The sequence below is a fragment of the Acanthaster planci genome, linkage group LG13 (assembly GCF_054643075.1).
Source record: "Acanthaster planci isolate LZ-2023a linkage group LG13, COTS_SCS, whole genome shotgun sequence".
NCBI lineage: Eukaryota > Metazoa > Echinodermata > Asteroidea > Valvatida > Acanthasteridae > Acanthaster > Acanthaster planci.
In genome coordinates this window covers 6923836-6937256 of record NC_141789.1, presented here as the reverse complement: position 1 = coordinate 6937256, position 13421 = coordinate 6923836, and the positions used below count along the sequence as shown (strand labels likewise).

General features: G+C 44.2%; 1 pseudogene; it reads left to right on the top strand.

The window, feature by feature from the left end:
- Positions 1-7299: 7299 nt before the first annotated feature.
- LOC147796954 (uncharacterized) lies at positions 7300-9282 on the top strand (annotated as a pseudogene).
- Positions 9283-13421: the final 4139 nt, after the last annotated feature.

Genomic DNA, 13421 nt, shown 5'->3' with positions numbered 1-13421 from the left:
GTGCCTCAAAATCGTGTACAAAGTGAATGGGCCGAAAAAATATTGAAAAATAAATAAAAAAAAAATCACTTGATGATGTCATCATGACGTCATGCTTCTTTGCACAAGTTTAATGACATTTGGAAGTTGTTTAGGCACTAAAGTGGTGGCCAGAAAAAACGTGCACAAATTAAATGGCCTTTTGGGCAGAAGAAGAAGAAGAAAAAGAAAAAAATCAAAACAAAAAGAATACCTTTTTCGCAAATTTGCGAAAAAGCCAACGAGAGGTTCTATGTCTGTTTGCAACAGAAAAAGGGCTTTTCGCTTTTCATTGAAAAGGCCATCGTCGTGATTGCATATGTGCAAAGTTTCATCCCGTTGGGACATGTACTTTTGGAGATATAAGGCTTTGAAGGATACACCTTTAATGTCACATGACTTGTCTACTGATGACCCGACGCACTCTGCGCCGTCTATGTTGCAGGCAGATATTGGGCGTCCACACACACACAGTAGCATATGCACAGCTCTGGCCGAAATTGGATTTCTGCGTTGGCCATTTATATTTTAAGGGGGGTTTTGTCGGCGGTGCTTCACATGTGTGAAAAAGTACACCAGTTATGCACTTCATGCAGCTGACCCCAATGTTTTACCTGTCATCTCATGCAAAATTCACGCTTATATCTCGTACGGTTGATTTCCACCGGATTTTGAAGAATAAAAGAAGTTTTTATTGTAACTTCCGGTCTGATGACGTAATCAGCCCCTATCTTCACACACGTGTTGACAGGGTAAAGATGATCATCTACATCAATTTTCAGCCGATTCGGACAAACTTCACGACAGACATCTATTCAAAATTCATTTTTAGGAATTTTAACCTGTCGCTTGAGGGCGCTCGATAATTAGGTGACGTCATCGGTAGATGAATTGAAGAATACAATACCCCGACAGACTTACACAGTTGAAAACAACTTGATACCTATTACCATTTTAAACAATAAACCACTTCCGGTTTCGACCGGAAGGAAGGGTCACGTGATATGACCCACACGAGATGAATTCAAGGCCACATTTTATCCTGCCACTTGCTGCAAAAAGAATGTTGCGGGAGGCCAAGGTTTATTTTATATGGATTTTTTTAGAAATTTAACAGATTATTTAAATATTCAATAGTTAATAAAAAATCACTTAATGACGTCATCATGACGTAAATATTTCAGTAGTATCTTCGTTTTATAGTGCATGCTGTAACTTTGACGACGATCAACGATTACTAAAGTACCAAAATAGTGCCTCGAAAACTTGTACAAAGTAAATGGGCTGAAATAAATATTTAAAAATCAATAATAAATCACTTGATGACGTCATCTTGACGTCATGTTTTGGCATAAATCTATGCGATAATGACTATGTATATGCCAACCTTGAATGCTGTGCGACAACGATTTATGGCAAAAGTCCTGCACAGAAAAAAAAACGTGTGCAAAGTCTATGGACTTTGGGCCCAAAAAGAAGAACCCCCTCCCCCCCAAAATCCTGAAGATTCCAAAGGCTTTTTTGCAAAACTGCGAAAAAGCAAAATAAAACCAAACAAAAAGAATGCATTTTTTGCAAACGGCGAAAAAGCTAAAAAGTGGCTCTGGCAATGTAAGACTCATTTTAACACAGTGGGTCACATATGTTTTTGACTAAAATGCCTTTGTCGCCTTTTGTATTGTCGATGACGTGTTTCAATTTAAACGTCTGTGGATTTTCAGACCAAAAAAAGTGTGCGTTTCTGTCTGATTCGACATGTTGTTTTATAATAAACTAGATTTATTGATAGCGTCTCTCCAGTGTTTTTCCGAGACTTGAAACAGATCCCCGACCTTGCTTGACGTTTGGTCAAAGTTCAAGGAGGTTTTAAGTAAAATAATAACTAATTTTGTAGCATTCATTCATGCTATAGATGATTCGATATTTTATATATATGTTGTTTGTTCAAAGTTTACTCCGAGTCTGAGTCCCTGCTATCACTGTCAAATTCTCTTAACAAATTGCAATGCTGTTTTATCTGAAATGACATTGGCATTGTTAATATTTAAAATAGCCTTTTCGACCTTATATCTAACGCTTGCGCCACAAGACAAAGTTCCATGTGTGCCGTAATGAAAGACTCTGCGTTGCAATATTTATTAATATAGTCGTCAAATTGATCTTTCGCTAATTCTTTTTACACTGGTCAAACAGCGTGGTTGCGGTATGTAGCTTGACATAAATGCCTTTTTATTTGTGTAGGGCAGTTAACCACAAAGTCTATCTGTTTTGAGTCGTCTAAATCACGACTGGCTTTGTAAGCGATCGTAGGCTGTTTGAATTGATAGCAAATTTGATGTCCAACGATATTTTCGGGAATTTTGTCTCTAGTGCCAAATTTATAGACTGGGACTTAGACCGTAACAAATCGTTTTTGGCATCATGATCAACAGACATTTTGCTATGTCATCGTTAATATAAAAAAATGAGTGAACAGCCCTGCGTTATCGTTTCACTTTCTTTCACCACAGGTTCTGCTATCGCGAGTTTGTTGGGGTCAAAGGGACTGTATACGACGGTTGGGCTACAATGTCGGCATTGAGACGTTCGTGACCGTCGGTTATGATATAATTTTGGTTAAGCATGGTTGGATATGGTTTGTATGTGGAATGAAATATTTTTCATTTTTTGTAAACAGAGGGCACCGCGAATCATTAAAGTAAATAACTAGGAATAAATATCTGTTGTGGGTGATACAATAATATTTAGGACCGTCTTTTATCTCCCTCACCAAGAAGATGTGATGCTGCTGTCTTTTTTTTAGCGTGAGCTATGACGTCTTCGTCCGCGCCGGCGGTCGATTCCGAAACAAGTAACCAAGCGGAGTGCGCGGCCACCATCTTGGCGTATTCGAATTGGCTGGCGAAAATGAGATCCATGGTCTGTCGTCAATTTTGGGATTTTAGATTTTTAAAACTTTTTTTGAGAGAACGCGGCAGAGAGAGATATTGAAAGATTTTTCAAGTTTTTAAGATTGTCACTGAACCATTCCCTGCTACTTGGCTTTTGTTTTTGCTTTCTTCGTTGACCTGGCATTCTCGATTTTTGGTCTGGCGGTTTATTTTTGAAACGTAATAGTATTTGTCAGAGAGCTCCCTGTGGGCGCGGGACCGTGATCTCTGGTTGCGTTCCCGCGGGGTTAAGGGCACCTTTGGGGGTTTGGGCGATGTTTGGAATTTGGGTGATATTTTTCAATCTGAACATGCTGAATATAGACGGGACGACTTCGGAATGTTTCGGTGATTTCCGGAAAACTGGAAGAAGTCCTTCAGTCTTGGTCACGTGGACATTGGGTAATACTGTATCCGTAGATGATTTGCAGAGTAGCCAGATCATCTGGTCTGGTATCCAGACTACGAATCAAGGGTCTGGTCACCCGGCCTCGACTCCATGGGCTGCATGAGCGTTCCTTCACTAGCCTAGCTCTTGGGTCGTGTAGAATATGAAAAATGACGCTGTTTGGCTATTCAAGATGAATAAACATGAACGTTAAGTCAGTCGCGTCCGTATTTCCAAAGCCGCATACTCGCGCCCACATATTATGCATGTCAAGCACGAGTAAATCGGCGTCACTCGTAAACACGCTGACTAAAGTCAAATCAAAATAAAATCAACTTTATTTCAACATTGTCATCATTTACAAAAAAATACGTGTGTTCTTAATTACATGACAATACATAGATAAATGAAATATAAACACAATGTCTGAATGAAAATTTTGCATATAGTAGTTGAATGATGGTAACATGAAGGACAGTACCCTTCCCTAAGATATGTAGTTTGGCACCCTCAGGTTTTACGTTTTGCCCAGTCAACACATGACAGCTCCGTAGCCCTCATATATCCAGACTCCGGTACAAAGGTAAAACCCATAGTTAAGATTAAAACGGGCTTCTCAAATGAAATGTTAATTTTTTGGGATATATTGTATATTCTCTGGCTCTGAAATTCATGAACTCTAACAGTCCCAAATTTTCCAATTTCAATATGACTGTACATACACTATAACAAGGGTTAATTTCATTTTACAGCTTAGATTGCTTGGGTACAAATTCCCCTATTGCAATTTCATACAAAACTGACATATTCTAGGCTGACCAAATGTAGAAAAATTGTCGATGTAGAAGCCAGAAGTGTTTTTGTTGTTGTTTGTAAGGCCTGCGAGAGTGCGCTATTTCATTTTTCTGGTGCAGATTGTTGGTCACGCCAGAGGGCGCTTTCCTTTACTCATTCCTTGTCTATTTGTCACGTAAGACACCTGACACTATTTGCATGCGGCCAAATTCGCCATTATTTTCCCTTTATGTCTCTGGGACAGCTTAGCAAAGTGAGTTATTATTTTGTTTACACATTAGAACGAAAGTACAGTAAAGAACTTTGAAGTAAAAGCCTTTAAACCAGAGATATTTCTTGTGTAAAGTTTGATGTTTATAGCCACGCCGCCTGGTGTGTTGTTTAGTAGGCCTACATGCATGGGCGGGGCCGCTATTTAATGGCATCGTTATGTGCTCATGTAATTTTGTTTCAACTTTACCTGTATGAACTTATGGAGTCAGTTTAGTAAAACCCTTTGCGATGCCAATAAGTTTATTTTAATGGAAACTATGCACATTTAGGGACATGTTATGTTGTCCACAGTATATGTGTGCATGTAACTTTTCTTGTTTTGTGTTTCTATTCTAGTCGAACCATATATTGTGCTATTATTCAATTCAAAACATTTATTTCCATACTTTCATTAAAATACGAATCAAGAATACACGTAATATAAATACAAGCCATAAATACATTGTAATATAATAAGAGAAAATAGAGAAAACTTTAAAAGATAGAAAATTTGGAGCTGTTCATATAAGCAAGGGTTTGTAGAGAACAGCCTAAGGACAGACAATTGGACAAGGGACAAAAATACTGAAAACAGGCCCCCCAAAAGAAGGAAAAAAAGATAAACTGTAAAGACTAGACTGAACATCCAAAACACAAGTAAAGACTGAAAATGAGCAGTAACATGAATAGATACAGAAGTAAAGGCGAGATAAAGAGTGAAAAAAAAGAAGACATTGTCTAAGGATTGGAAGCTATGTAACATATTGTGAGAGGAGAGCTCTTTTGTAGGAGTACTTGAAGAAGCCAACGGATGGCATTGTTCTGATTTCCTTATCAGTGGTGTTCCAGAGACGGGAACCATAGAAGCGAAGAGTAGAAATGGAGTACAGGTTGGGGGTGAATGGAACATACAAATCGTGACGGGATCTGGTAGAATAACCGTGCGTATCTTGGATTGAAGAAAAGAAACAAGAGAAACTGTTGGGCAGAAGATTATGTGTGTATTTGTACATAAATAAATATCTCATCGGTTTTTTAAGTCGTGAATAGTAAGAGTATTTAACCGTGCAAATAGAGGTGCAGAGTGTTCCCGATGGTGTGTTAGAGTGCAAATACGACCGGATAGCTCGCTTTTGAGTGATGTATAGAGAGTGTAGCTTTGTGTTAGATGTATACGACCAGACAATATTGCAATAATTCAAGTAAGGTGAGATAAGGGAATTATAAAGAAGAACTAAGACGTAGACAGAGACGAAGTTTGGACAATATGCCTGTGTTGCGAGAAACGATATTAGTAATAGAAGAGATGTGCTCTGTCCAAGTGAGTTTAGGGTTGACAAAGACACCTAAGAATTTCGCCGAATTGACCCTTGTGATGGGAATACCGTCGATCTTTACTGAAGGTAAGTCGATGGTTTTAGAACAAGCAGCCTTGCTAAAGAAGATGAAGTTTGTTTTGGAGAAATTCAGAGAGACTTTATTGGCTTTAAACCAAGAGGAAACATTGGTAAGTTCAGAATCGAGCATTTCAACCGATGAGGAGACACTAGGGCTGGATCAGAAAATCGTGGTGTCATCAGCAAAAAGAGTAAAGTGTAGGGTTGGAGAAGAAAAACAAAGGCCATTAACATAGATCAAGAAGAGTAGAGGACCTAGGGGTGTGCATTTGCGGGTATTTTTAGAACCGGGTACCCGTTTTTTGTTAACATCGGGTACCCGGGTACCCGGAAAAGAGATCGCCTGATAACAAATGGCATTGCGCGCAACCCGGTGGATCATGTGCCCGAAACACGGTTCTTTTTGGTACATACGAAGCAAGCAGAACATTGTTCTAAACGTCGGAGTTAATCTCTCCTACCTTTTTATCAAACGAAATTGTTACCTTCAGTTTGCAAATTTTTTGTGGGTGTATGAAACAGAAAAATAAATCTTCACGGGAAACGTCAGAAAAAAGAACAGAGCTGCAAACCACCTACATGATATACGCACCTGCAAACGCTTAAAGGAAATGTCCCAGATGCTGCATGACCACGGACACGCGGAACGCATGTGGCATGCACAAATGGCGAGCGCTGGCCGTGTCACGTGCCGAGCAGATCAGTGCTATGTACGTCACGGGTTAAAAGGCTTAAAGTTTTATGTACAAAAATACCACCGTAACTCGAACAATGCCCACACCATTACATCCACTTATTTTGAAGTTTCTGATTAAAAAAACCGCCACCAAAATGCTTCAAACGGCGTTGAAAGAATCGGAAGTCTATATAATGTGACAGGTCACTTTTGTATGTTATTTGTATAGCACCCTCAGTTGGCTGTGCTCAGTCAACCATTCAGTGTGAGTTCATTTAGTGACCCCCCTAGGCACCTTTGTAGTATATTGCCCTTTGTCTCATAACACACTGAGTCTTCAGCCAGTAAGCACCGTCCAGAGTCATCCTTCAGCTGCCACATAGCCAACAAGTGCCATGATGCCTGTCCCCGCAATTTAGTCCAGTTCATCTTTTGTATTCTATCCAAGGTTGACCGGGGTAAGTGTACTTTCTTATATTCTTATTGTGTATTTAGTGTCCATCTTATACTGTATAATTAGTGTCTTTAACTTATTATTTTCCTTAGCTCGATTGACTTTTCTTTAAGTTAGTTAGAAACTCCCTGGCTGCCTTAACTTAAATTATCTAGTTCTTTGATAGTTTTCAGCGATCTGGGGACAGCCAGGAACGTCTTTGTTGTATTTTAAGGCATTGAAGATCAATAATGAACATGAGTGCTTTTAAGATGGCATTTTGTGTAACATTTATGTGAGCTCTGTTTGTTGCATTTTCTATTTTTACATTTTACTTTTGAATCACTTTTTAAATAATTTACTGAAATCCACGAGAGGCAAAGTTAAAGCCATTTTGAGAGTGGCAGGATCAGTTTTCTTTTTTATAATGATTTCTTTCTTCCTTTACGTATTTTGACTATACCATTGCGGTTTAATGATTTCTTGAAGTTATCCATTTGGTGCATGTGTAAGGCACACTGCCCATGTGGCACATGGCACAGGAAGTCTTTAATCCTCAAGTTGCCGCATATTCAATGATGTGTAAATAGTCTTGCTATCCTTTAGTGCAGCAAGGAGGAAGTCAGCCACCACTGTTTATTGCCCCTTACTAGGAAGCCCATTGTTCCTGCTTAGTTAAGCACTGTGGGAAGACTTAGTGGCAGTGCATGTAGGCTGGATAGACTGGTGTGCCAGTCACTGTGTGATTTGTTTTTGTTGCTTATTACTGGAGTGCAGGTAAAAGCATATACGTGCCCTGTGCGTTCGAGCCTAGTGCATCATGTTGTGTTTAAAGGAACTGCAGATTTTTTTATAACTTTAATATGTGTTTGATTGTTCTTTGCCAGAATGGTACATCCATCGGTTTAGTACTTATCTTGCATTATTTTGTTTCTCGTTTCAGGGTTTTTCTTGTTTTGGTTTTAGCTTTCTGCACCATTAAAGATTTGGAAAGAAACCAGACCATGCGTCAATGGCCTTGACTTTCCCCTGTGTCACAAATGGCGTCGTGGACAGGATGGTGCACACATGGTAACCCCCAGTCAAGGATGAGCTGACAGAAGTGGTTTGACGTCTACCCGGTGAACTGCTTGTACCGTCAGAGATGGAGAGCGAAACGGTGGCGCAACTTCGAGCTGAACTGGAAGCAATGAAGATGGCATTGCAGAAGGAGAAAGAGGAACGGCAGACGGATACCGTGGGCAGCTCTTCCATGCAGTTGACCTCCACCCCCAAGCAGATTTTTGTTGCGGCCGGGAGACGACTTGAGCGCTTCAGGGGCAAACCGGAGAAGGCCAACGACCCTTCGGTGCAAGAGTGGGTGAGTGATGTTCGGGGCCAGCTGACAGCGAGGCACCTCAAGGAGGAAGATGGAGCAGCATTCATCATCGACCACCTTGCCGGCAGAGCCCGTCAAGAAGTACTCGGCAGAGGTGACGCAGTCAAAGGGAAGCCTGAGCAAATCCTCCGCATCCTACTCAAGGTTTTTGGTGACGGAGACACGCTACCCCAAATCCAGCAGAAGTTCTTTTCCTACCGTCAAGGTCTGCAGGAAGACCTCTTGTCCTGCTCTCTGGAGTTGGTGGAGCTGTTCAACACCATGACGAGGCTAGACAACTCCTTTGAGGCAGTGCGAGAAAAGACCCTCAAGGGGCGGCTGGCGGAGGCAGTGAGAGATGAGGGCTTGCGGCGAGAGCTCCGGCGACTGAATATTGACTCCCCCACTTTGTCATTTTTTGAGGCCAGGGACCGCGCCATCGAGTGGCTTGGCAACAGCCAAGTCAAACACCAGAGGGAGGCAACAGTACATGAGGTGAAGGCAACAGAGAGCACCGGAGGCCTGAAGTCTCTTCTTGAGGAGCAGGGCAAGAAACTAGAGAGGCAACAGCAGCAGATTGACACATTACTCAAGCTAATGACGGATCGGCAGCCAGGTCGTCAGTGGAACCAGGGACAACGGCGGTGCTACACTTGCCAGTCGACCGAGCACCTCAAAAGAGATTGCCCCCAGCATCCACCAGCAGGGAGATATGGGTCATCTTCCCGTGGACACACCAGGACATGCAGTCATTGGTTGCTCAGCAACCCCTGGCACAGCAATCCATCGCCCAGCAGCCCCAGATGCCACAGATAAACCCCCAACAGCCCCAGATGCCACAGATAAACCCCCAGCAGCCTGCTGCACAGATGTTTGGTCCCCAGCAGTCCGCTGCCCAGCAGTTCAGCCCCCAGCAGTTAAACTAGAAAGGCCTGTCATTGAGAGCCATACGGCAGGCCCAGAAAGGAACACTAGTGGCTCAATCTACAGGAAAGCAATAGGGCAATGTCCAGAAGCGGTTGTTCAATTTGGTGCCACGGAGGTGCGCTGTCTACTTGACACGGGAGCGCAAGTCTCGACGATTACTAAGTCCTTCTTCAGAGATCACTTCTCGGAGACAGAATTAGTAGACGTGACTGCCTTCATCAGCCTCTCTGGAGCGCAAGGTCTGGCCATCCCCTATGTTGGTTATGCAGAGCTGTCACTCTCCGCATTAGGCCATGTGTTCCCCAACACGGGTTTCCTGATAGTGAAGGACCCCACTAGTACATCAATTGCAGACAGAAAGAAGAAAGTGCCAGGAGTCATTGGGTCCAATATATTCAGGGACATTCGGGACACACTACGCCAAGTTGATGATGGTGCAAACTACCTGGAGGCACTGCACGCTGGGAGTGAGGGACGAAAATGGGCTCATGTTCTTGCCTTATACGAGGAAGTGAGAAGTGGGGTCTCCCTTTTGCCAGACTTTACGGGAAAAGTCCGTACAGTTGGTTCGAAGCCAATCCTCATCCCTGCGAACTCTCTTCTCACGGTGGAATGTTCGGTGAGACCAGCCGCAAGAAACCAGGTCTACGAGGCGATGGTTGAGCAGTTCGAGGCAGATGTCACTCACCTTCCGAATGGTCTGGCTGTACCTCCAACTCTAGTCTCCATCGACAGTAGCGGCAAATTCCAGTGCAAGTTGCCAACTTCACCCAAGACAACCTGTACCTGCAGCCAAGGACTCCGCTGGCCACACTGAGTAGTGTATTCATTGAGTGCCGCAGTGGATTGCCAGAAGCAACTTGGGAGATGCAAGTAGGCGACGGAGAAGTGGCTCATCATTCCGATGGGGTTCAGCAGCTGATGTCAAGGATGAAGATCGGCACAGGGATCACCAGAGACCAGCAAAGCAAACTCCGCCAGTTAATTGCCAGCCACGTCAGCACATTCAGTAGAGATGAGGACGACATCGGGTATTGCGACAAAATATCCCACACAATCACGACAACTGACGATTTGCCTGTTCGCACACCTCACCGGCGGATACCACCTCACCAGTGGGCGGAAGTACGCGACTACTTGCAGAAGTCTCTCGACAGGGGTATTATCAGAGAGTCGTCGAGCCCTTATGCTTCTCCAGTTGTACTTGTGAGGAAGCGTGATGGGAAGCTCCGGCTGTGTGTGGACTATAGAGCCCTAAATGCTAAGACACGCAAAGACGCATACCCCCTTCCCCGTATTGATGAGGCGCTTGATGTTCTTGGAGGGGCAAAGTTCTTCTGTAGTCTTGATCTGGCCCATGGATTTCATCAAATTCCGGTTGCAGCAGAAGATGTCGAGAAGACGGCTTTCCGTGTTGGGACCGGGGGGCTGTACGAATTCACTCGTATGCCCTTCGGCCTCTGCAATGCGCCGGCCACATTCATGCGGTTGATGGACAAGGCATTTGGTGATGAGAACTTCAGTCTCTCATCGTGTACCTCGATGACATACTTGTCTTCGGCTGTACATTTGAAGAGACACTGGAGAGACTACAACAGGTGCTTCTCCGCCTCAACGAGCTCGGTTTGAAAGTCAAGCCAGAGAAATGCAACCTGTTCACAGAGAAGCTGAGGTACTTGGGCCATTTGATTTCTGACGGAGGGATATCTCCAGACCCTGAGAAGATCAGAGCTGTTGCAGACTGGAAGAAGCCTGTTACTGAGCGTGAGCTTCGAGGGTTCCTCGGCCTTGCTGGCTATTATCGCCGATTTGTACCAGGGTTTGCCCAAGTCGCTAACCCACTTCATGCACTCCTTGGAGGATCTGGGAAGAGGCGGTGCAAGAAGGTCGCCCAGTCAAGGTCGATTACAGAAGCATGGGATGAATCTTGCGACAAGTCCTTCGATGCCTTGAAGTCCCTCCTGACAACGGCGCCCCTTCTTGGCTACCCTGACTTCACTCGTCCCTTCATTCTGGAAGTTGACGCCAGTTATCAAGGTCTCGGCGCAGTACTGTCTCAGCAGCAAGAGCGGGGCCTGGTAGTCATCGGATATGCCAGCAGAGGCCTTAGGGAGAATGAGCGGAACATGTAGAACTACAGCAACATGAAGCTGGAGTTGCTTGCTTTGCGGTGGGCTATGACTGATAAGTTCCGAGATCTTCTTCTTGGGGCGAATTTTGTTGTCTACACTGATAACAACCCCCTCAGTTATCTCAAGACGAACACCAAGCTTGGAGCGACGGAAACCAGGTGGGCTGCTGGAGCTGTTCCAGTTCACAATCAAGTACAGATCCGGAAGGAGCAACGGGAACGCTGATGCCCTTAGCAGAAAGACGACCAACGGTGGTGAATCTGGTGATGCACAACTTGAAGAGATGTCTGCCAGAGAGGCCGTTTCCTCCTCTCGGGCAACTACCTCCATCCCGCCGAGGACACTGTCACACATGAGAAGTACCCTGCCTGATGCTGGAGTGAACGAGCTTCGAGCAAGGTCAGAAGAGGCAGCACCTGCTTCGATTTCCACATTGCCATCCATTTCCTCAGAAGACCTGTACGCCCTCCAGAGAAATGACAAGCAGATCGGTCCACTCTGGACATATTGGGAGAAAGGACAGCGGCCACATGTTAGCCAACTGATGAGAGAGGAGAAGTCATCCCGGAAGCTACTGAAGTTTTGGGACCAGCTGGAGGCCAGAGATAATGTCCTGTACAAAAGGAGCAAGGGAGCTTCCGGTGATGTTCTCCAGCTTCTACTTCCTCTAGTCCTAAGAAAGAGAGTTCTAGAAGCAGTCCATGACCAGGCTGGGCATCAAGGAGTGGAAAGGACACTTGCACTTGTCCGTAGTAGGTGTTTTTGGCCAGGAATGATCAATGATGTTGAGGAGCACTGCAAGAACTGCCAGAGGTGTATTCTTGCCAAGGCCGGAAAGAAACTACATTCATCGATGGGTTCACTGATTGCGAGACGGCCACTTGAGATCCTTGCTATAGACTTCACCGTCTTGGAGCCAGGCTTGAACAACGTGGAGAATGTATTAGTCCTCACGGACGTCTTCACGAAGTTCACACAGGCTGTCCCATGCAAGGACCAGAAGGCAAGAACGGTTGCTCACTGTCTGGTGAAGAACTGGTTCGTTCGTTTCGGGGTGCCCCGCCAACTCCACAGCGACAGTGTCACAATAGGGTCAGGAGTCATTGCAAGTTCATTTCTTTTCTGACGAGGACCAGCACGTTGCATAAATCAACGTAGCTGCAACTGTGTAATCCTGGCTTTCAAGACGCTGAAACTAACCTGATTGCAACGCGGGCCCCCTTTAAGCAGTCATCGGCCAATCGCTGACACTGCAGCAGCCATGTGACCGTAAAAAGAAAGGTCATGTGACCACACATAAGGAAGCCCAAATGAAAAAATAGCAGCGCTTCACGAGGTTAAATGACTAAGCGATACAAAAGTTTTGCCACACGAAGGTACGTACCACGATGAAGTGGTTTAGTTTTATAAATACTTTTTCAGGATAACTCCATTCCCCTGAGGTTCAAATTGTCGAGATTTTAATGCATAAGTACTTCGACAAGTGATATTTGATTGGCCGACTGTATTATGACTTGCACCTGTCAACATTTCCCTTTTTTTCGAATGAAAAAATACTTGGATTTGAAATGCTTTAGTACATACAGAAAAAATCATTCCTGCTTTTTTGGTCAATTCCTCATCCACAGTTCCGCTGAATGACTTAGGAAATTCAAGTTGCTTTAATTTAAAAATAATTTTGAAACGGAATATTTCTTGGTATAAAACTTAACTAAACTGGTTCTCTGACTCTTTGGGTTTGTAGCGCACATTTAGTGCTTTGATTATAAAAAGAGGCCGATCAACCGCACAATTTGTGCGTGATCACTACTTCCCGCTCGCCGCGTGGAGTCCCAGTATCGCAGGAATATTACACAGTCCGCTCTTGCTTCGTCGTCCATCCCGACATAGAGTAATTTTCATTCATATTGTTTTATTTGACAAAAATACTGTAGCGGTACTAGCCTCTGACGACTGCCCGGGTCGGTCTCGACCGATAGCGGTGAGCGGCCTGACCTCCACGGCCCGAGACGCAGATCCGTTTTGGCGGAAGTCTACCGCCAGGCCCGTAGCTCACCACTGCCAAAACACACTCACACACCCTCGCACCACACGGGACTAACAGACGGGGGACCAC